This window comes from Acipenser ruthenus, chromosome 8 (genome assembly GCF_902713425.1).
Source record: "Acipenser ruthenus chromosome 8, fAciRut3.2 maternal haplotype, whole genome shotgun sequence".
Taxonomy (NCBI): Eukaryota; Metazoa; Chordata; class Actinopteri; order Acipenseriformes; family Acipenseridae; genus Acipenser; species Acipenser ruthenus.
Window position 1 is genome coordinate 24836753 of NC_081196.1, and position 22980 is coordinate 24859732.

At 41.3% G+C, this 22980-nt stretch overlaps 1 protein-coding gene across 5 annotated transcripts in view; it reads left to right on the plus strand.

Moving 5' to 3' along the window:
* The window catches only part of LOC117406669 (homeobox protein PKNOX1-like), a 149320-nt gene that overhangs the window by 119383 nt on the left and 6957 nt on the right, over positions 1 to 22980 (plus strand). The window contains exon 10 of one of the 5 annotated variants that reach the window (XR_009329347.1): positions 8506 to 8563. The exons of the other annotated variants lie outside the window; for them this stretch is intronic. The gene's annotated coding sequence lies outside the window, so the exon portion shown is untranslated. The remainder of the gene's footprint in view (positions 1 to 8505; positions 8564 to 22980) is intronic. 5 annotated transcript variants of the gene reach the window in all.

Genomic DNA, 22980 nt, shown 5'->3' on the forward strand with positions numbered 1-22980 from the left:
TGAGATGTTATAGTAATAAAATAATGACTTGGATCGCATTATTGAGGAGTTTGGTGATAAAACGAGTGATCAGGAGATGATCGATCGGTATGTACGACTATTATTATTATTATTATTATTTATTTCTTACATAGGTGAAAGCGATAGCGAACGAAAGGGTGGGGCGGGGCTGGAGATGCCTAGTGAGTGCTTTGTTGATATGCAGGGCCATTTAAACCCGTTTGACTGTGAAAAAAAATACTTTTAAACAGCGCGTATAAAATTAACTGCGCGTGTGAAAATTAATTAGACCTGGCGTGCCTGACGCGCAGTTAATAAATGGACTGCAAAGGGTTAAAAAATATTTCAAATGGGACCATGTTGTGGTCTGAGTTTGCCAATGGCTCTCTGACCTCGGTTTTAGTTATTCTGTCTTCATTATTTGAAAAGACTAAATCAAGGCATGCCTCCCCTCTAGTCGGTGCCTTGACAAATTGCGTTAGGAAGCAGTCATTTGTCATTTCCACCATTTCAATTTCGTCCGTCGTGCCCCCCATTGGGTTTTCCCATTTTATACAGGGGAAGTTGAAATCCCCCATTAGTATGGCTTCTCCTTTTCTACACGCATTTCGAATGTCATTGTATACAATGGGAAAACCCGGTGGAGAGCACGATGGACGAAATTGAAATGGTGGAAATGACTAATGACTGCTTCCTAACGCAATTTGTCAAGGCACCGACTAGAGGGGAGGCATGCCTTGATTTAGGCTTTTCAAATAATGAAGACAGAATAACTAAAACAGAGGTCAGAGAGCCATTGGCAAACTCAGACCACAACATGGTCTCATTTGAAGTGATTTTCAAAACCCCAAAAGTAATGACTAAAGCTAAGGTTTACAATTTTAGAAAAGCAAACTATGAAGGTATGAAACAGAGACTAACAGAAGTAGATTGGAGTAAAATAGAGAAAACATCCACAGAAAAAGGATGGCTGTTTTTTAAAAATGTAGTACTAGAGGCCTAAAACAATTACATTCCAAAAGTAGACAAATCTAAATCTAAAACAAAATGGCCAAAATGGTTTAATAGATCAATTAAAAAAATATTCAGCTAAAAGCACTTTACCGAGCGTTTTAAAGGGACCAAAAACAAAGTACACAGAAAGAGTACTTGGAACTGTAAACACAAGTCAAAAAGGAAGGTAGAAAGGCCAAGAGAGAGATATAAATCAATATTGCTAAGGGGGCTGTGGCAGGGCAGGGCCCTGCCTGTAAATAATAATATTATTGTTGTGTGGTGATTTGGTGGTGGTTGACAGGGATGGGGTTAATTTCCTATCCCTGCCAAAATACATGTGAGAATGTGTGGCTAGATCTAATTGACTAATTGTTAATTAGGCTCCAGCCACATGGTATAAAAAAGGGGGAAATCCTTTGTTTGGTGGGAGTTTGGGGTGAGTGAACAGTGCCTTGCTACATTTGTTTGGTGTGACAAAGTTCAGTGAAGGCTCTGCCCAGCCAGAACAGTTTTGTTTAAACTTTTTGTTTTGTCCCTTGTGCCAGTTATTTTGTAAGTGTTTATTGTGTGCGAGATTTGTTTTTGTTTGACCTTTTGTTTTTGCTCTGTGAGCAGTGTTTTGTTCAAGTTTTTGATTTACTTTTGTTTATTAAACTGCGCAGAAGGGCTTAGCTGCAGTTTCCTGGTCTCTGAGTCTCTATGCCTGCCTATTTAACATCTGGGCCCGCAAGGCTACCCTTTCACAGGGGCTAAAACCAATTCCAAAATGTTTTTCCAATATTATAACAGCAAGAGAACATTCAAAGAGTAGGTTAAATGTCTAGAGACACAAATGGCAATATCATAGACGAAAAAAAAAAAAATACCAAATATATTAAATGATTTACTTTTCACAGGTTTTTACACAGGAGGACATGGACAACATGCCCCACATGTCGACCTGTTCCTATCCAGTTTTAAATAACTTTAGCATAACAGAGGCAGAAGTGTTAAAGGGACTTGGAGCTCTTAAAATAAACAAATCCCCTGGGACGGATGAGATCCTCCTAATAGTACTCAAAGAAATGAAAGAAGTTATTTACAAACCGCTAACCAAGATCATGCAACAGTCTCTTGACACAGGGGTTGTACCGACAGACTGGAAAATTGCAAACGTAATACCGATCCACAAAAAGGGAGACAAAACCGAACCAGGTAACTACAGACCAATATGCCTGACTTCTATTATATGTAAACTTATGGAAACTATAATAAGATCCAAAATGGAAAGTTACCTATATGGGAACAATATCCTGGGAGACAGTCAGCATGGTTTTAGGAAAGGGAGATCGTGTCTAACTAACCTGCTTGATTTTTTTGAGGATGCAACATTGACAATGGATAATTACAAAGCATACGACATGGTTTATTTAGATTTCCAGAAAGCTTTCTACAAAGTCCCGCATAAAAGATTAATTCTCAAACTGAATGCAGTAGGGATTCAAGGAAATGCATGCACATGGATTAGGGAGTGGTTAACATGTAGAAAACAGAAAGTACTGATTAGAGGAGAAACCTAAAAATGGAGCGAGATAACCAGTGGAGTATTAGGTCCTCTGCTATTCCTAATCTACATTAATGATTTAGATTCTGGTATAGTAAGCAAACTTGTTAAATTTGCAGACGACAAAAAAATAGGAGGAGTGGCAAACACTGTTGCAGCAGCAAAGGTCATTCAAAGTGATCTAGACAGTATTCAGAACTGGGCAGACACATGGCAAATTACATTTAATAGACAAAAGTGTAAAGTATTGCATGCAGGCAATAAAAATGTGCATTATAAATATCATATGGGAGATAGTGAAATTGAAGAAGGATCTATGAAAAAGACCTGTCTTCATCTAGACAATGTGGGGAAGCTGTAAAAAAGGCCAACAAGATGCTCGGATATATTGTGAGAAGTGTTGAATTTAAATCAAAGGAAGTAATGTTAAAACTGTCCATTGCATTAGTAAGACCTCGCCTAGAATATTGTGTTCAGTTACTTGTTACAAAAAGGATATTGCTGCTCTAGAAGGAGTGCAAAGAAGAGCAACCAGAATTATGCCGGGTTTAAAAGGCATGTTGTATGCAGACAGGCTAAAAGAATTGAATCTATTCAGTCTTGAACAAAGAAGACTACACGGTGATCTGATTCAAGCATTCAAAATCCTAAGATATTGACAATGTTGACCCAGGGGACTTTTTTGACCTAAAAAAAGAAACAAGGACCATGGGTCACAAATGGAGATTAGATAAAGGGGCATTCAGAACAGAAAATAGAAGGCACTTTTTTACAGAGAATTGTGAGGGTCTGGAACCAACTCCCGAGTAATGATGTTGAAGCCGACACCCTGGGATCCTTCAAGAAGCTGATTGATGAGATTCTGGGATCAATAAGCTACTAACAACCAAACGAGCAAGATGGGCTGAATGGCCTCCTCTCGTTTTGTAAACTTTCTTATGTTCTTAAATAATTACATTAAGTAACAGGAAAATATCATATGTAATATAAATATAAAAGGGATCATAAGAATGCAGCATGTTGATAAATTGATGGGTTTAACAAACAGTTATCCAGATTATAGCAATTCATATAGATTTGGAATCAGATTGACATAATTACATAAGATTGATGTTAGTATTAGAGATAATTGAATAAATGCACCTAATTTTTCATTAATTCCTTCAGGTTGTACTGTTTTGAGATAGAAAATCAATTTTGCTTCACATTGAAGTAATTTTTGGTTTAAACCACCCCGATGTTGAGTTAATCTTTGTATACCACAGAATTTTAACTCTGAAATGACATTTTGCAGAGAGTGATTTGTCTCTGCAAAATGTCTAGCCAAAAGCAAATGTATGTCTTTTCTACGGATGGCACTTTTATGTTCATTGATGCGAACTCGTAGTTGTCTATTGGTTTTGCCAACATATTGTAAGTTGCAAGGGCAAGAGATTAAATAAACAACAAAATCAGATGTACAAGTAATGACTTGGGGAATCTTATATTCTTTGTTAGTAACATGACTTTTGGTTTTAATAGCATTATCACAAGCTGCGCATTTCCGACATGGAAAGAATCTGTTATTACTGTACCCCAGTTTAGATTTTTAGCTGTATCTTTAAATGAATCAGCATGAACTATATCCTGCATGTTTCTACCTCTATAATGTGTAAATAGGGGCATATCTTGAAATATTTTACTGCCAATAGTTGATAGAATGTGCCAGTGTTTTCTAATAATATTTTTAATCTCAAAAGTCATGCAACAAATAGAAGATAATTCTTTGTTCTTTTTCACGTGAGGATTTGTTTCTACGTTATGAACTTTAAAGAGAGCATTATCTAACCAATCTCTTGGGTAGTTCCTAGATAAGAATTTGTCATACATTTTACCAACTTCAATGTAAAAATCTTCAGCTTTAAAGCAAATACATTTAAGTCGCATAAATTGACTATAGGGGAGTCCCCTTTTTAATGGTACAGAATGAAAACTGGAGGCATATAGAATACTATTTTTGTCAGTTGGTTTGGTATAGAGGATGGTATACAAGGATCCCTCATCGAGGCGTACACTAGTATCGAGAAAGCTAACCTTATGTTTATCATATTCCAAAGTAAAATTATCAGATGAAATCAAACCATTCAAATAAGCAGCACAAGCTTTGAGTTCTATTTCTGTGCCAGACCAGAACAAAAAAATGTCGTCAATATATCGTTTCCACATAATGGTGTTCTCTATGAAAGGATTATGTCCAAATATATTGTTGTGTTCCAGGAATCCCATAAAGAGAAGAAAGTAGTTTTTAGTGAGGACCATATGTGCCATCTCAAGTAAAAATATAGTAGGTGTCTGGATGTCATTTCTGTTATCAAGATAGAATTTAAGAGCATTGAGAATATCACTATGTGGAATATTGGTATATAGACTTACAACATCAAGTTTAGCAAGAATTATATTTTCATTAGGTAACCTTACATTTGATAATTGACTTATAAAGTCACCCGTGTCCCTAAGATATGATGGCAATTCAATAACCAAGGGTCTCATAAAGGAATCTTATAATTAGAGAGGGGTTCAATAAAAGAACCAATACCAGAGAAAATGGGACGGCCTGGTGGATTGTCCAATGATTTATGGACCTTAGGTAATTTATATATATATATATATATATATATATATATATATATATATATATATATATATATATATATATATATATATATACAGTGCCTTGCAAAAGTATTCAGACCCCTGACCAATTCTCTCATATTACTGAATTACAAATGGTACATTGAAATTTCGTTCTGTTTGATATTTTATTTTAAAACACTGAAACTCAAAATCAATTATTGTAAGGTGACATTGGTTTTATGTTGGGAAATATTTTTAAGAAAAATAAAAAACTGAAATATCTTGCTTGCATAAGTATTCAACCCCCACACATTAATATTTGGTAGAGCCACCTTTCGCTGCAATAACAGCTTTAAGTCTTTTGGGGTAAGTATGTACCAGCTTTGCGCCACACATAGCGCTTTGAGTTTTGGCCAAAAAGCTCTATCTTGGTCTCATCTGACCACAAAACCTTTTCCCACATCGCAGCTGGGTCACTCTCATGCTTTCTGGCAAACTCCAGACGTGCTTTCAGATGGTACTTTTTGAGTAACGGCTTCTTTCTTGCCACCCTCCCATACAGGCCAGTGTTATGCAGAGCTCTTGATATGGTTGACTGGTGCACCATTACTCCACTCCCAGCCACTGAACTCTGTAGCTCCTTCAAAGTGATTGTTGGCCTCTCTGTGGCTTCTCTCACAAGTCTCCTTCTTGTTTGAGCGCTGAGTTTTGAGGGACAGCCTTTTCTTGGCAGTGCCTGGATGGTGTGATGCAGCTTCCACTTCCTGATTTATTGATCCAACTGTGCTCACTGGGATATCCAAACACTTGGATATTATTTTGTACCCTTTCCCTAATCTATGCATTTGTATTACTTTATCTCTAACTTCTGTAGAATGCTCTTTGGTCTTCATTTTCCTTCAGATTCACAGCCTGACCAATGATCCTTCAACAGTGGGGTTTTTATCCAGAAAATGTGACAGCAACTTTAATGGTTCACAAGTGGAGGCCAATGGTAAGGTAATTGTGTCCTCGTTAGGGCAATTTCTTTGATCGGTGTAAACTGGGAGCTTCCACAGCACAGGGGTTGAATACTTATGCAAGCAACATATTTCAGTTTATTTTTGTTAAAAATATTTCCCAACATAAAACCAATGTCACCTTACAATAAATTGATTTAGAGTTTCAGTGTTTTAAAGTAAAATATCAAACAGAACGAAATTTCAATGTACCATTTGTAATTCAGTAATATGAGAGAATTGGTCAGGGGTCTGAATACTTTTGCAAGGCACTATATATATATATATATATATATATATATATATATTGTGGCAATGTGCCCCGCCCCTGTGTGCATTTGTGTGTTATATGTTGTATGTTGCGTGCGTGTGTTAATGTTGGTGTATAGAGATTGGTACATGGGATATAAACGGGTCTGTGTTTCACGTGTATTTAAAAATGTAGATTTATATTTAGGCACGAGGAGGGCACAAATCACTTCACGTGCTGGTAAAATGTAATGTGTGGTCACAGGAGTACACTTAACTAATTCACGTGCTGGGATTCAAGTGAGTAATTAATTAGTAATTGAATCCCAGCACAACAGTATATATGATGCACATTTCTGTCACTCGGGGTTGGGTGTTCAGGGCGAAAGAATGGGAGAGAGAGTAGGTAAAAATAATAACAAGAATAATAAGTAGTGTTTCTCACCGTGTTTGTTCGTCCCTGTTTGTTAGTGTCTGTCCGTTTTGTTTGTCTCTTTATTTTGGTTACCAGTGCCATGCCCTGTGTTTTTGTGTTCCAACCTTTTATTTTCTGTTCTGTTCTGTTTAATTATTAAATGCTGAGCGCAATCACGCGCCCAGCTTCACCAAACCACATCTCTCTGTTTATTTATTTCCTGGCTCTGGTCTGACACCACCCACTCCGGCCGTCTTTGTGACAATAATATATAGGCTTTATAGGATAATCACATGTTAAATACTTCTGAACACCTTCTGGAATATATCCCAATTCATGTGCTGATAGTAAAAAACGATCAATGTCCATTTTAAAAACAGTAGTGGGATCACCAACCAATTTCTTATAAAAATTAGTATCGGATAATTGGCGTTTTACTTCTGTGTTATTGGAATCTTTAGACAATAAGACAAGGCCACCCACCTTATCTGCTGGTTTACAATCACTTTATCATTACATTTGATGTTCTTCAATGCATCAAGTTCATCATGACTGCAGTTAAGTATTTTAGTTTTGTTCGTTAATAGCAGAGTGTCAACATCTCTTTCAACCAATCTACAGTATGTTTCAATGGCTGCATTATTTACTTATGGGCAAAATGTACTCTTTGTTTAAAAGATGTAAAAGTTCTGGGGACAGTTGTATCAATGGGTCCATTATGTCTGTTATAGAAATATTTTAATTTCAATGAACATCAAAACTTAAAGTTCTGCCTTAAGTTTGAATGGATTAGTCAACATGGTTGGAACATATGAGAGTCCTTTATTCAAAAGGGATTGCTGAGAATCCATAAGAGCCTGACCACTTAAATTGAAAATAAAGTTGTTTTTCTCGTTCTGTTCCGATATTTCTGGTTGTATTGTCCTCTTTGTGTGTCCCGTGCCTCGTTTTCCCGTCCGCACTTTCTTTCCCGCATGGGTTATCAACGAGGAATAGCACCATCCGTGTTGCTTTGGGGTAGTGAATTGAATCAGTGGGAGGTGCTGGATCCTGAGGTAGTAAAGTTGTGGTCAAAAAAACACACAGGTTTCTTGGGTTTATATCTATCAATTCCTTTTCCAGACAGCCATAGGTCTACTTGACCATCTCAATAATCAATTGTATCTCTTTTATATGTGTTGATCTTTTTCTTTTGAAGACCAGAAATGTTACATTTATTGTTTGGCATGCTGAAAAGTGCTTTACCATAATCTTCAGATAATAGTGGGTTATCCAAAACATCGGCTTGCTGTTTGGATAGTTTAGGAAGATCAATATATCTTAAAAATGTATCGGTATCTTCTTGATTATTTTCATGGTCTGGAGTATATAAATTACTGTAAAATATTTTAAATGTTTCGTTTATGTCCTTTTGACCATGAACCGTATCCCCTGTTTGATCTTTAATAACTGGAATCAGCGATTTTTCTTAATTTCTTTTAAGTTGATTTGATAATAACCATCCTGTTTTATCACCAAATTTAAAATTCTTCTGCCTCAATCTTAACATTATAATTTAGTTTTTTCAGAAATTATATTGAGTTCATATTTAAAAGTTTTGTATGATTCTTTTCAGTAGGTGACTGACAGAATAGAAGATTGTATGTCTTTATTTTATTTTCTAACTGCTCTACTTTTTTTTTTTTCTTAAGGGAAGAATATGAAATAATACTTCCTCTTAAAACTACCATAGCAGTCTCCCAGAGCAAGGTTGGTGAAATTTCTGGGGAGTCATTGAATTCTAAAAAGGAGGCACATTCTTTATGAGAAAGAATAAAATTGTTTGTCCTTTAAGTAGTGAGATATTGAAACGCCACCGAGAGGGAGTACGTGGAGTATTAAATGCTAGTTAAAGCTGACCGGGGTATGATCAGAGATAGTGAGTTTCAATGTTGGGGTTAGAAATTCTAGTACAGAATCGAGTTATTTGTCAAAAAATAATCAGTAAGTGAAAAAGATTTATGACGAGGAGAGAAATAAGAATATTCCCTATTTAGAGGATTATGTAGACGCCATATATCTCCAAGCCCTAAATCTTTCATGTACTGCTTTAATGTTTCAGAAGATTGTAATGGTTTAAAATTAGGTGCTACATTTGAAATATCCAGATTTGGATTAAATGTTGTATTATAATCGCCACCAGTGACTACTGTAGATTCTGGAAATTGAGTTAATTCGGAAACAAGCTGGGGAGTCATTATTGGGGCCATAAAGATTGGCAACTGTAATATTTTCTGTTCCAATTGTGCCATTTAATTGTTATGTAACAACCCTCTGGGTCTGCAACCACAGCTGTCTTTCTAAAGGGTATGTTTTTATTGATAAGAATAGCTACCCCCCTTTTTTTGGAGTTACAAGGCAAAGTAGATCTGGTGTGCAGCCTCTGTAAGATGTGTTTCCTGTAATAAACATATATCTGCCTTCATCCTATTAAGAGCATTGAGGGTCTTTGTCCTTTTAGTTGGTGAGCTAATGCCACGAATGTTCCAAGAAACAAAATTTATGGTTTGCAGCATAATTAAAAAATAAAGGATCTAAAAAGAGTACAGGCAGTTAAATCTGTCAAATATATGTAACTCAAAACAAATGCCATAATCGAGCCAATACAATGCAAGGGATGTATTAAAAATAATATATAAATACAGTGTAACAGAACACAAACAGAAAAATATAAAGAAAAAAAATATATATATAGTTTTGATAACCATTATATTCAAATGCAGAGAACTACGGATATATATATATAATATAAATATAAATATTATAATAATAATAATAATAATAATAATAATAATAATAATAATAATAATTATTATTATTATTATTATTATTATTATTATTATTATTATTATTATTTATTTATTTCTTAGCAGACGCCCTTATCCAGGGTGACTTACATTTCAAGAATCACAGTACAAGTAATAATACAATTAAGAGCAAGATAAATACAATGACTTTGGTTCTAGCAAGTACAAGTATGACAAAATACGATTCAATAATGGAGCAGATAACAGTGACAGTGATAGTTGCATCAGGATATAATTAAATACAAAATACTACAGATTAAATAACACTTGACAGATTACAGTAATCTAAATTACAGGATTTAAATGCAGTAAAATAGGGGGCAGATAAGAGCAAGTAAAGCACATTTAAGGAAGAGCGATAAGTGTCCAGGGGGAAAAACAGAGGAGTTCTACAGGTGCTGTCTGAAGAGGTGAGTCTTGAGGAGGCGCCGGAAGGTGGTCAGGGATTGGGCAGTCCTGACATCTCTAGGAAGGTCATTCCACCACTGCGGGGTGAGGGTGGAGAAGGAGCGGGCTCTGGAGGCAGGGGAGCGTAAAGGAGGTAGGGCCAGTCTTCTAGTGCAGGAGGAGTGGAGAGGTTGAGTGGGGGTGTAGGGAGAGATGATGGTCTGGAGGTAGCTGGGTGCAGTCTGGTCAAGGCATCTGTAGGCTAGTACAAGAGTCTTGAACTGGATACGAGTGGTGATCGGGAGCCAGTGGAGTGAGTGGAGCAGTGGAGTTAATAAAAACATATATAAAAACAAATATTAGATAAGGGTTGAAGTGTGATGGTAATTATGAAGAAATCACGATTGAGAGAACTAACAAATACATACTGTATTGGTAGATGCATACACATCTAGACATATATACACGTACGTATACACGCCCATATGCACATAAACATACACACATAAGAAAGTTTACAAACGAGAGGAGGCCATTCGGCCCATCTTGCTTGTTTGGTTGTTAGTAGTTTATTGATCCCAGAATCTCATCAAGCAGCTCCTTGAAGGATCCCTGGGTGTTGGCTTCAAAGGCATTACTGAGGAGTGCTGGCCTTTAGCGACGGATGATGACTTGGTGTACTGTGGCTCCGCCCCCTTTCTAGGTGGCCGACTTACACCTTTCCCTGAAATTAATTGCCAGACCATCCAGTCCGGGGCACGCTGTTCCCATTACACAGCGCCCTCACAGGTCGGGAGGGAGATTTATAACCAAGATTCATTCTTCCTGTCACAAAGATACATTGAAATAGTCTTCGAAAAGTCATGTAAAAATTGCTGACAAAATTAATATTATTTGAACTGCTATATGTTAAGACCTAAGTTTGTTTCTCTTTCAAGTACGAAATATTAACCATCACCAATGGGTTATTCCCCTTTAAGAACCCAAGAACTGAAAAGCATTATGCCAACAAACTCTCGCGAGAGTGCATGACGCAATGTGAGTTGCCCCCGACAAAAGCACATTGCAGCCATTTGCAAATTCTCTTTTTCCTTTTTGACTAAGAGTGAAAGCATCTGAGCTAAGTATTTCTTATTACTTAGTAGTATTGCCTTGTTTAACCTGTTTTGCAGTATTCTGTCTCTAACAGTGTTTTTACTACGGTCGCTACTGTTGTTTAAAATATTATATTATTGCCGAGTTTTTGATCTAGTCAGCCCGACCTGGCTGTGCGCGAGCGGGAGCCTGCGACTTGCGTTCGCCCTCCCCCGGGTCTAGTTCACTATTACGGCAGATAACACTCATCTGGACAGGGCTCTGTTCCAGAGAAAAAAAATAAATAAATAAAAAATCTATCCCCGTGAGATAGTTTTGTTGTTGTATTATTATTTTGTGTATTCAGTGTTGTTTACATCACTGTATACCCCTTCCCTTGTTTTTTCTTACAGAAAACGGGATTCAGGTCTGTGGGCTCACAGGACACTGTATTACGGCTGTAGTACAGAGGTTATTTTCAGGCTTGAGAATAACCTGTAACTGAGTGTTTGACTGTACAGTTAGCTAGCGTGCATCTCTTCGTGAGATCTCCTGCTTTTTTGTAGGATTGCTGGCTGCTGTTGTGCATTAGCACAAGGTTAGCGTTTTCTCTTCTTGTACCTTGGTACCAGAGCTGATGCAACCTTTGAAGTATAGTACTGTTACACAGTCTCTTCACTGTACGGTTAGCTGGCGTGCATCTCTTTGTGAGATCTCCTGCTTTTGTAGGATTGCTGGCTGCTGCTGTTGTGCATTAGCATAGGTTTGCGTTTTTTCTTCTTTGTACCTCGGTACCAGAGTTGACGCAGCCTTTGACTTATTAATTCTCTATTGAGACACAGTACCGCGTCTCAGTACCGCGTTTTCATACGCTCGGTACGGACGCTACCGCGTTTGCATACGCTTCGGTACGGACGTTACCGCATTAGCATACGCTTCGGTACCGACGGTAGGTATTTGTATTTGGTACCCAGACTGGTTCATACCAAGTCTGTTGATACCAACGGTACCCAGAACTGACGTTCGGTACCAGGCTTTTATTGGTACCCAGACTAGTTTTACTAAGTCTGTTGGTACCTACTCCCTCAGTACCTAGAACAAACGCTCAGTACCAGGTTCGGTACCAAGCTAACTGTTGGGTGTACTTTACATTGGGTACCCACACTAGTTTACTAAGCCTGTTGGTACCTACACTACTATGTTTCACGGTTGTATTGACTGTGGCGCCAAGCTGCCAGTGGCTGATGGCCACGAAAGATGTGTGCGCTGCTTAGGTCAGGAACACGCAGAGCGAGCTCTGGCAGACCCTGCCTTTTGTGTGCAGAGCGCTATTTTCAGCAAGCGATCACTACGCTCCAGGCTTATGCGCCAGTCCAGTGATGTCTCAATTACCCCGGCGCAGTTACCTCCTGCAGAGGCAGCTGGTAGTAGTAGGGGGCACTCTAGGGAGCGCAGTTCTGGATAGCGCTGCTCCACGGAGCGCCATTCCAGCCATTCCAGGGAGCTTAGCCAGAGGCCTCGCTCCGCTGAGCACAGTGCCAGGGCACGGGGTTCCAAGGAGTCCAGGAAGCACAGGAGGAGGAGTCCCTCTTCCTCCTCATCCTCTTCCTCTCCTGCTTCTCCTTCCCAAAGGGGTAAGAAAAGGAGGCACAGGTCCGATCATCGGACCGCTGGCGGTATATATGTGAGATGTTCCAGCAACAGCAGTCAACTCTGACCCAGTTGTTGCAGGTGCGGTCTCTACCAGTGCAGGCACCTGCTGTGGTGCAAGCACCTGTTGTGATGCGAGCGCCTGTTGCTCCACCTTCACAAGCAGCTTCTCTCTCCCCCCCTCCGCCACCGGAACTGGCAGAGGTTGAGTTGGGGGGGGGGGGGGATGGAGGACGCTCTCTCTGTCCTCGCTTCAGAAGGAGCTGAGGAGCGTGAGGTGTTCTTTTCAGAGGATCCAGCGTTGGACTCGCTGCCTCTGATTCCCTTGCCTGGGGAGCTCATACCCCTGATGCATCGAGCCAATGACGCACTTAGGGTGCCATGGCCGAGTGCGACAGTTGAGAGGTGCTCTGTTTATGACGAGCGTAAGGAGCTACCCTCTGAGGCCCCGCCCATCCACCCGGATTTTTGGCAGGAACTGACCTCATCGTGGCAGCACCCGGCCACAGCCCCTGCGGTCCCTAGGTCAGGTACGACCTATAGGGTTCACGAGGGGGATAAAAGGGGTCTGGTCCAGTTTCCCCCTGTCGGGTCCACTATTCCAGCTTTGGCGCAACCAGCGAACCTTGCGCTGCTGTCCAAAGATGCGGCTTGCCCAAACAAGCAATGTCGGGTCACGGAGGTCCTTCTAAAGAAGGCTTACTCCGCTAATGCCTTTGTTGCCCGGTTGGGCAACTACAATACCTGTTTGGTGGCTTACCAGAGCCACATTTGGGGCTCCGCTGCTGAGGGGGGACTGACCCTCGATCAGACAGAGGAGCTGCGGCTGATCTCCCGAATGTTGCTACGACTAGCACAGCTTCTGAGTCAAGCAACAGGGCGCAGTATGGCAGCATTGGTGGCTGCGCGCCGTCAGCTGTGGCTCTCTCAAGCCAGGCTGACGGAGAATAACAAGGCTGCTCTGCTGGACGCGCCCATCACGCCAGAGCATACATTCGGCCCTGCAGTGGACGATTTGTTGCTTCGGTCCAAAGTGGCAAGGGAAGCGACAAAGGCATTTAGTGACCTTGCCCCTGAGCCGGCACCACCGCCTAAGAAGCAGTGGTATCAGAGGCTACCGCCTTGGCCACAGTGGCAGCCTCAGGGCGGTCCACGGGGCTCTCCAGCGGTCACTGATAGGTCAAGCCGGGGATGCGGTAGGCAAAGGCGGTTCCAGCGCAATGCGCCTGATAAGAGACCGCAGGCGCCTAAACCAAAGCAGCAGCCCTAGGAATTTGCTGCCACAGGCCCAGGGCCCCTTCTCCAAAGCCCATCTGGAGTACTGGGGCCAGTGCACCCGCGATTCGTGGGTGCTCACCACTATACGTCAGGGGTACTCCTTACAATTCAGCCATATGCTGGTCAGGGACCCCTGTGCCAACAGCTCACTGGCTCAGGAGCTAAAGACCCTCCTGCAAAAGCAGGCTATTCGCATCTTACCACCCTCCGACATGGTCAAGGGGTTCTACTCCAAATACTTTCTGGTGCCCAAACGGGACAGCGGCCTCAGACTGATCCTCGATCTCAGACAGGTCAACCTGTATCTGAGCCGCAGGCGGTTCAAGATGTTGACCTTGCGACAGCTGTCGCAGTCCATCAGGCCGGGCGACTGGTTCACGACAGTGGACTTGCAGGACGCCTACTTCCACATTCCCATAAAACCAGGGCACCAGAAGTATCTTCGGTTCGCCTTTCAACGGAAAGGCTACGAGTTCCGTGTACTGCTATTCGGCCTATCCCTAGCGCCACGCGTTTTCACGAAATGCATGGACCCTATCCTGGCCACTCTGAGACTCAACGGTATCAGAATTCTAAACTACCTGGACGACTGGCTCATTTGTGCGGAGTCGCCAGGTCAGGCGCTGCAACACATGGAACTTGTCACCGATCACCTATCCAGACTAGGTCTGAAGGTGAATCATGCGAAAAGTCAACTGACGCCAGCTCAAGTAGCGCGCTACTTGGGTTTGAGTCTGGACGCCCGATCCATGACAGCAGTGCTGTCGGACGACAGGGTGTCAAGCATATCAGCCTGCCTAGACCTGTTCCAGTTAGGCAGAGCTTTACCAGTGGTGACATTCCAGAAACTTCTGGGCCTGATGGCAGCAGCTTCTCAATCCCTTCCCCTGGGCCTCCTGCATATGCGGCCCCTTCAGGCCTGGTTCAACAGGATGGTCCCTCACCCAATGCTGAACTGCAACAGTTTGGTGACAGTGTCCAGATATTGTCTCCGAACTCTCTCTTGGTGGAAACAACCGGCCCACCTACGCCTAGGCGTCAGGCTGGGAGCGGTCACAAGAAGAGAAGTCGTTACCACCGACGCCTCCAATCATGGTTGGGGTGGGGTGTGGAACGGTCGGGGTGCACAAGGGGTTTGGCGGCCTCCGTGGCTGGGCCGACACATAAATCTTCTAGAACTGCAAGCAGTGTTTCTCACTCTTCAGTTCTTTCTAGAGGAAATCAGGGGGAGACACGTGCTTGTCCGGACGGACAACACGACAGTGGTGGCTTACATCAACCACCAGGGTGGTACAAGATCACCCAGTCTCAACAAGGTGGTCAACAGGCTTCTGGTCTGGGCACACACCCATCTCCTCTCACTCCGAGCGGTACACCTACCTGGAGTGATGAACATTGCCGCAGACCTCCTCTCAAGGCAGGTTCCGGGCGGCACAGATTGGAGACTCCATCCCGAGGTTGTCAGCCTCATATGGAAACGGTTTGGGAGAGCGGAGATCGACCTTTTTGCCTCCCAGGAGTCGACGCATTGCACCCTGTGGTTCTCCATAATGAGAGACGAAGGGTGTCTAGGGGTCGACTGTATGCGTTTCCGCCGATAGCTTTGCTACCTCTGTGTCTGGAGAAGATCAGACAGGACAGGGCCACGGTCCTACTAGTAGCACCTCACTGGCCCAAGAGAGCCTGGTTTGCCTCACTGATACAGCTCCTGTGCGGACAGCCTTGGCAGTTGCCCAGTCGCCGCGACCTGCTCAGCCAGGCACAGGGTGATCTGTGGCATCACGACCCATTGAGCCTACAGCTCTGGGTTTGGCCCCTGAGCGGCTCCATTTGAGCCGTCTGGGTTTGTCTAATAGGGTGATTGACACCCTACAGAACGCTAGGGCGTTCCCAGTATGGCTACAAGTGTGGCGTTTTTCAGACATGGTGTCTGTCGAAGGGAGAGGATCCCACAATGTGTCCAATGGCATTGATCTTGCAGTTTTTGCAAGACCTGCTGGACGATGGGAAGAGCCCTTCTACCCTAAAAGTCTATCTGGCAGCTATTTCAGCTTGCCATGTGAAGATAGACTCAGTCTCCCCAGGAGCACATTTCCTGGCGGGACAGTTTTTGAAGGGGGCTAGGAGACTCTGTCCTCCAAGGAAGGACGTTGTTCCTCACTGGCGGTTGAATGTCTTGCTGAATGCACTAACGAAACCTCCTTTTGAGCCCATGCTTTCCGCAGAGCTAAAGCTTTTGTCTTTTAAGACAGCTTTTTTGGTGGCAGTCACTTCTGCTAAGCGAGTAAGTGAGCTGCAGGCACTTTCCGTCGCAAAAGCCTGTTTATATTTTGCGAAAGGCCGGTTACGGGTGACACTCCGGACCAACCCTGCGTTTTTGCCGAAGACTATTTCGGCTTTCCATGTCAATCAGTCAGTGGAGTTGGAGGCTTTCCACCCTCCTCCTTTTCAGTCCGACAGAGACAGAATGCTCCACACACTATGCCCTGTCAGAGCGCTGGCATATTATGTGGAGAGGACAACAAGTTTGTGCCAGTCGGAGCAACTCTTTGTTTGCTACGGTTCTCAGTCTCAAGGTCAGGCTCTGTCTAAACAGCGCCTGTCTAGGTGGCTAACAGACACCGTGAAGATTGCGTATCAACTTGCAAAGTTGGCCATTCAACTAGCGGGCAGGCCACTTCTTGGGCAATGTTCCAGGGTGCATCTGTCATGGACATATGCAATTCAGCGGTGTGGGCGACCCCCCACACGTTCACGAGGTTCTACAGGATGAACATCGTGGATCCGCTGTGTCCTGGTTTTGGATCAAGAGTGTTGAGGGCTGCCTCGGTGGTCGTCCCCTCAACTACAGATTGATCGGTGAGTAACTTGTCACCTTGGACTGCTAGCGCGGTTAGCTCATAAGAGTCTTGCGCCTGTCCTCACGACAGATTGGGTATACTTACCCATTGGTGATGGTTAATATTTCGTACTTGAAAGAGAACGTTAGGTTATTATCATAACCCTGGTTCTCTGAAATAGAAATATTAACCATCAGTCTTCGCGGTCGCTGCGGAGCCGCGAGACTCAAAAGTAAAAAGAGAATTTGCAAATGGCTGCAATGTGATTTTGTCGGGGCAACTCACATTGCGTCATGCACTCTCACGAGAGTTTGTTGGCATAATGCTTTTACCCATTGGTGATGGTTAATATTTCTATTTCAGAGAACCAGGGTTATGATAATAACCTAACGTTTTCTCTTGTTGAACTGTAACTTAATTGAGACTGTAGGCGCCTAGCCCATAGGGCACAGGGGACGCAAACTGTATATTTTGCCACTCTACTTTTTTTACTCAGTGTATACACACTATTATTCTATGTTTTGTTATGGTTTTGCCTTTAAAAAGTTTAAAATGTAATAAAAAACGGAAAGTCATTCAGAAGACGCCAGAAGTCCGACATTGATAAAAGAAGAAAAAAAAAACCCACAATAAAATGCACCCTACACGAACATTGGTTTGACCCATAGTCTGAACTGCTCTGTTTTACTACAGCTGACATTTGCAGCAGTGGTGTCTGCAACAGAAGATGCTGGGCAGTTTGGAGACTACAAAATGATTATTAAATAATATAGGCTAGGTAGTTGTTAGTTTAGTTGGTTTTTATTATGTATTAATTAAATTATATTAATTTAAAAAAGGCAAGAGAACCAGACGGTTAATTTTTTTAATGTTTTATAATAATAAGGAAGTTTGCAGGTTCGTGTTGCTGCCGTGTTCAACACCACCAATGTTGTTACTGTTATTAGCAGTAGTAATAATCTGAAGCAGTGGTGTTATCAAAATAACAAAAGCCAGTTTTTTACTTTCCATTTTCAGCTTTCATATTAATAGCAAAAGATGACTAGCGGCAGTTAAATTATTGTTTTAAGTTATTTTATTATGGGACTTTTCCCTCTAACTCAATGGACCATATTTAAAGCAAGGACAAAGGCAAAGACACAATTTATTAGAGCAATAAGACCATTTGAATGGTATAAAATAAGAAACAACTCTTGACTGGTCCTTCCTGCAACTACGTTTATATTAATATATACTGTTGAACTTGTTTTATACAGCAAAAAAAAAATATCTTTGCATTTGCTTCAGGGTGAAGTTTTTTAAAAATATAAACCAGTGCTTCTGTCAAGTATTATTATTTTTTTAATGTAGTAGTTTTTTTATTATTTTCTCTCAATTTAAAATTTCCAATATATTATTTAAGCTCGTCTCACCACTATTACCCCTGCGCTGACTCGGGAGCAGCGAAGCCGAACACACGCTGTCCTCCGAAGCATGTGCTGTCAGCCGTCCGCTTCTTTTCACACTGCAGACTCACCATGCAGCCACCTCAGAGCTACAGTGTCGGAGGACAACGCAGCTCTGGGCAGCTTACAGGCAAGCCCGCAGGCGCCCGGCCAGACTACAGGAACCGCTGGTGCACGGTGAGCCGAGGACACCCTGTCCGACCTAACCCTCCCTCCCCCCGGGCGGCGCTCGGCCAATTTGCGCCGCCCCTTGGGAACTCCCGTCCACAGTCGGCAATGGAATAGCCTGGACTTGGGGAATACGTACCTTCAAACAGTCCAAAACAGAAGTAGAACCAAAAAAAAGGAAAATAAACACAAAGAAAAGGTGTGGTAAAACCCTCTGCTCGTTACCTCCACTGTCTCCGGAGGCCCAGAGATAATGCAACACTACTGTATCCTCTCCATGCTTGCTCCGTTCCCCACCTTTAACTAGTGATTGCTGTACTTCCTGGCCGGGCCGTGCTGTGCCGGTCTAGCTTTTTAATTAATAAATACGTCTCTCGTCTGAAACCATCCTTGTTTACTTTTTGCCTCTTGCATGCCACTCGCGTCAGGAACAGTAGCCCAGATAAAGTTTCGCCACACCAAAACTCGCAGGAGCTGTATTCCTCTGCACCTGTTTTCGTTGACCAGTCTCCTGAAAAAGCAATGAACCGAGGATACAGTACAGTGCCATTTTAACTGGTCGGCGCCCAGTCAATCAGAGATCACCAGCAAACACACCCTTGTCTGGCCTCTCCGTGTCATTGCCATGATTGACAGGTAGGATCAAACGGAGTTTCCGACCCACCCTACAGGCATGCGCCCGAGACCCAAATACAAGCCATCCCTGTCACAACCCTGCTAATTGTTTAATATTGAAATGCTTACTTGAAAACTGTAAATGCTAAATGTCATGTTTTATGCTCACCTTTTGAAGACATTCAATTTTCACCATCAGTGAATTGTCAAACAAAATAAAAACATAAATAATAATAAAACTCATGGAATGTCCCCTTTTGCAAATATTTGCAAGCTGTCAAATTACGTGGAAGTAAATTTAGCTGGGATTCTTAAATATTTGCATTAAGTAATGGAAGTTAAATATAATCTAAATTAAAAAATGTAATCATCAAAACACAACTTGTGTTATAGTTGTATTACTGATTTATAATTGAGCTGCTGTAGCTTTAACAGAGTGATGTTTAAGAGAGTTGGACAACTGTCGGAAAATCACAATAAGGAATTTTGGGACCGACAGTTTGAATGCAGGCCATAACAGCCTACCCTTTTGTAATGTTGTTTCTTTAAAGTCATTCTTCATATTTTCTTATTTATAAACAAGATTCTGTAAGCTTTCAATAAAAAAAAATTAAATTCCTGGATGATGTTTTCACAGCAAAATAATAAAACGAAAACAAGGTAAATTATTCGAGGGTCTAAAATTCATAAACGGCTAAAAAACACTCCAGCCTATTACTATTTTTACGAACATTTCACCCTTCGGGAGGAGGGGTTTGGGTTTCTGTATATTATGCATTACCTGCATTATCAAAAATAAACATGTATTTATTCATATATTTAATTAATCAATTAGTTTGTGTTTTAAATCCCATAGTCAATTTTAACACAAGGGATGTTGCCATTGTTTTTCACATCTTCTGCAATTGAACTTTGCCCATTCAATATTCTAAAAGGTACTGACAAATGTCGACCCAGGGGACTTTTTCAAGGACCAGGGGTCACAAAAGGAGATTAGATAAAGGGGCATTCAGAACAGAAAATAGAGGGCACTTTTTACACAGAGAATTGTGAGTGTCTGGAACCAACTCCCCAGTAATGTTGTTGAAGCGGACACCCTGGGATCCTTCAAGAAGCTGCTTGATGAGTTTCTGGGATCAATAAGCTACTAACAACCAAACGAGCAAGATGGGCCGAATGGCCTCCTCTCGTTTGTAAACATTCTTATGTTCTTATGTCGTATGGTTTAGTCCACTTCAAGTGGACTGACTTCGGGACTAGAAAATCAACAGGAACTGAACAAAATGAGTCACAATAGTAGTGTACTAATCAGAAGATTTGGTTCATTAGTTTAGCTGATCTGATCAAGTGGACCAAATTAGACTGATCAAGACCCATACCCAGCATATAAGAAATATAAACCAGAATTTTAGACAATTTGAAGAAACATTTTCTGTGCGCTGTAGTGCAAATATAATTAAACCCCATTATTCCCCCCCCCCCCCCCCCCTCCCGCTATTATTTGTTCTTAATATCTACAGACTCAACAGGCTTTTTTGTTTTAGATTAAGTGTATTATAAAGGTACAAAGCTGAAACAATATGCATTGTCTTTTAAAATAAACTCCTCTCACAGTCATCAAGAGAAACACAAGGATGAAAAATAAAAGTTATAGTTTTAACACAATACAATATAGCAGCACATAATATGTGAAAGCATTGTAAAGCAAAATATACGAGGAGTATACAGGACTTCACAGGACTACCTAAATCCACTTAATATGGATGTTTTCTGTGACCACAAGGGTCTGGGTTAGTGCGCTGCAGTCAGCACTGAACCTGATCTAGTTTAACTGATGATCCCAATGAGCTAATCAACTTTTGGTACGCTGCAATTGGATTAGCAATGGTGCAAGAAAGTGGATCAAACTCACCTTAATCCCCCTCTTGGGCGCATCAAATGGACTAAATTTGGTACGCTGTAAAAGACCGTTATATGTCAGAAATTAATTTCATAATCTTTTTAAACCTAATTATCAAAAACAAACAGATAGTATTTCAAACTGTTAATGACAAACGAGACATTTTGACTGAAATGCCCTTAAGAGTTCACTGTAAAATATATCTTAACCTACATTTAATAATAATAATAATAATAATAATAATAATAATAATAATAATACAGTGACAACCCTAATGTCATGCTCGGCCGGAGTGTAATGGGCGTTAATAGAGAAAAGCTCCTGATAATATCACTTCAGTTATTATCACACTCTGCACAATATCAATCACATTTATAAGAAAGCACAGGACTAAACTGCATATCACATTGACCTTAATGTTAAAGTCGACTTGCCACTAAGCATATCGCCGAAATAGTTCAGACATCTTGGACACACATCCAGGACCTGGACAATAATATCCTTCATGAAACCTTGCATCATGGAGACATGTCCTAAAGGACAATAATATCCTTAAATACAAGACTTTGGCACTAACATCATTTTTTTTTCTTTCTTAGTGATACCCAGGACCCCTTTGTAAACGAGGCCTTGGTCTCATTGGGTAAATCTCCTGGCAAATAAATAAATGGCCTACTCCCAGTTGTGTCTTGTTTATCTTGCACATTATTATTCTATCTGTATTGAGCTAACCCTTATATATATATATATATATATATATATATATATATATATATATATATATATATATATATATACAGTCACCTCCAAAATGATTGGCACCCTTGATAAGATGAGCAAAAAAGACTGTATTTAATAAATAATACCAGTACTGAGCTATATTGTAATTTTCAAACATGTGGAATACATTTGACTTTATTAATGATTTAATGGAATCAACCAAAATTACACATTTCTCAAATTATAAATTTATTTCCAAAAAAATTAATCAGATCCTTGATATCCTTCGGTCTGCGCTTATGGACTGCCTTCTTCAATTGAAACCACAGGTTTTCAATGGGGTTCAAGTCTGGAGACTGAGATGGCCATTGCAAAATGTTGATTTTGTGGTCAATTAACCATTTCTTTGTGGATTTTGATGTGTGCTTGGGGTCATTGTCTTGCTGGAAGATCCACTTGCGGCCACGTTTCAGCCTCCTGGCAGAGGCAACCAGGTTTGGCTAAAATGTCCTGGTACTGGGTATAATCCATGATGCCGTTGACCTTAACAAGGGCCCCATTACCAGTAGAAGCAAAACAGCCCCATAACATCAAAGATCCACCACCATATTTTACAGTAGGTATGAGGTTCTTTTCTGCACACGCATCCTTCTTTCGACGCCAAACCCACCGCTGGTGTGCGTCGCCAAAGAGCTCTATTTTCGTCTCATCTGACCGTAGCACCCAGTTCCAATCGAAGTGCCAATGCCGTTTAGCAAACTCCAGGCGTTTGTTGGTTGCTCTCAATAAAGACTTTCTGGCAACCCTTCCAAACAGCCTATTGGCATGGAGGTGGCGTCTAATTGTAGATTTGAAGACTTGGTGACCCCAAGATGCAACCAAGTTCTGTAATTGTCCAACTGTGGGCCTTGGATTTCCCTTTGCCTCCTGAACCATCTGCCTCACTGTGCATGGGGGCAAGATACACTTGCATCCTCTACCGGGCAAGTTTACCACTGTTCCAGTGGTTTTGAACTTCTTAATTATTTCCCTAATAGTGGTAAGTGGTATCTTTAGTTTTTTAACTATTGTTTTGTACCCATTGCCTGATTCATGAAGGTCTACAACCATGTGTCTCTTTTCATTTGTGAGTTCTTTGCCTTTCCCCATGGTGATGGATGACAAATGGATTTCATATGCGTGCAACCTCATTTTTATACCCCAGTGAAACAGGAAGCCATGGAAGGCCACAATACAGTTCCTT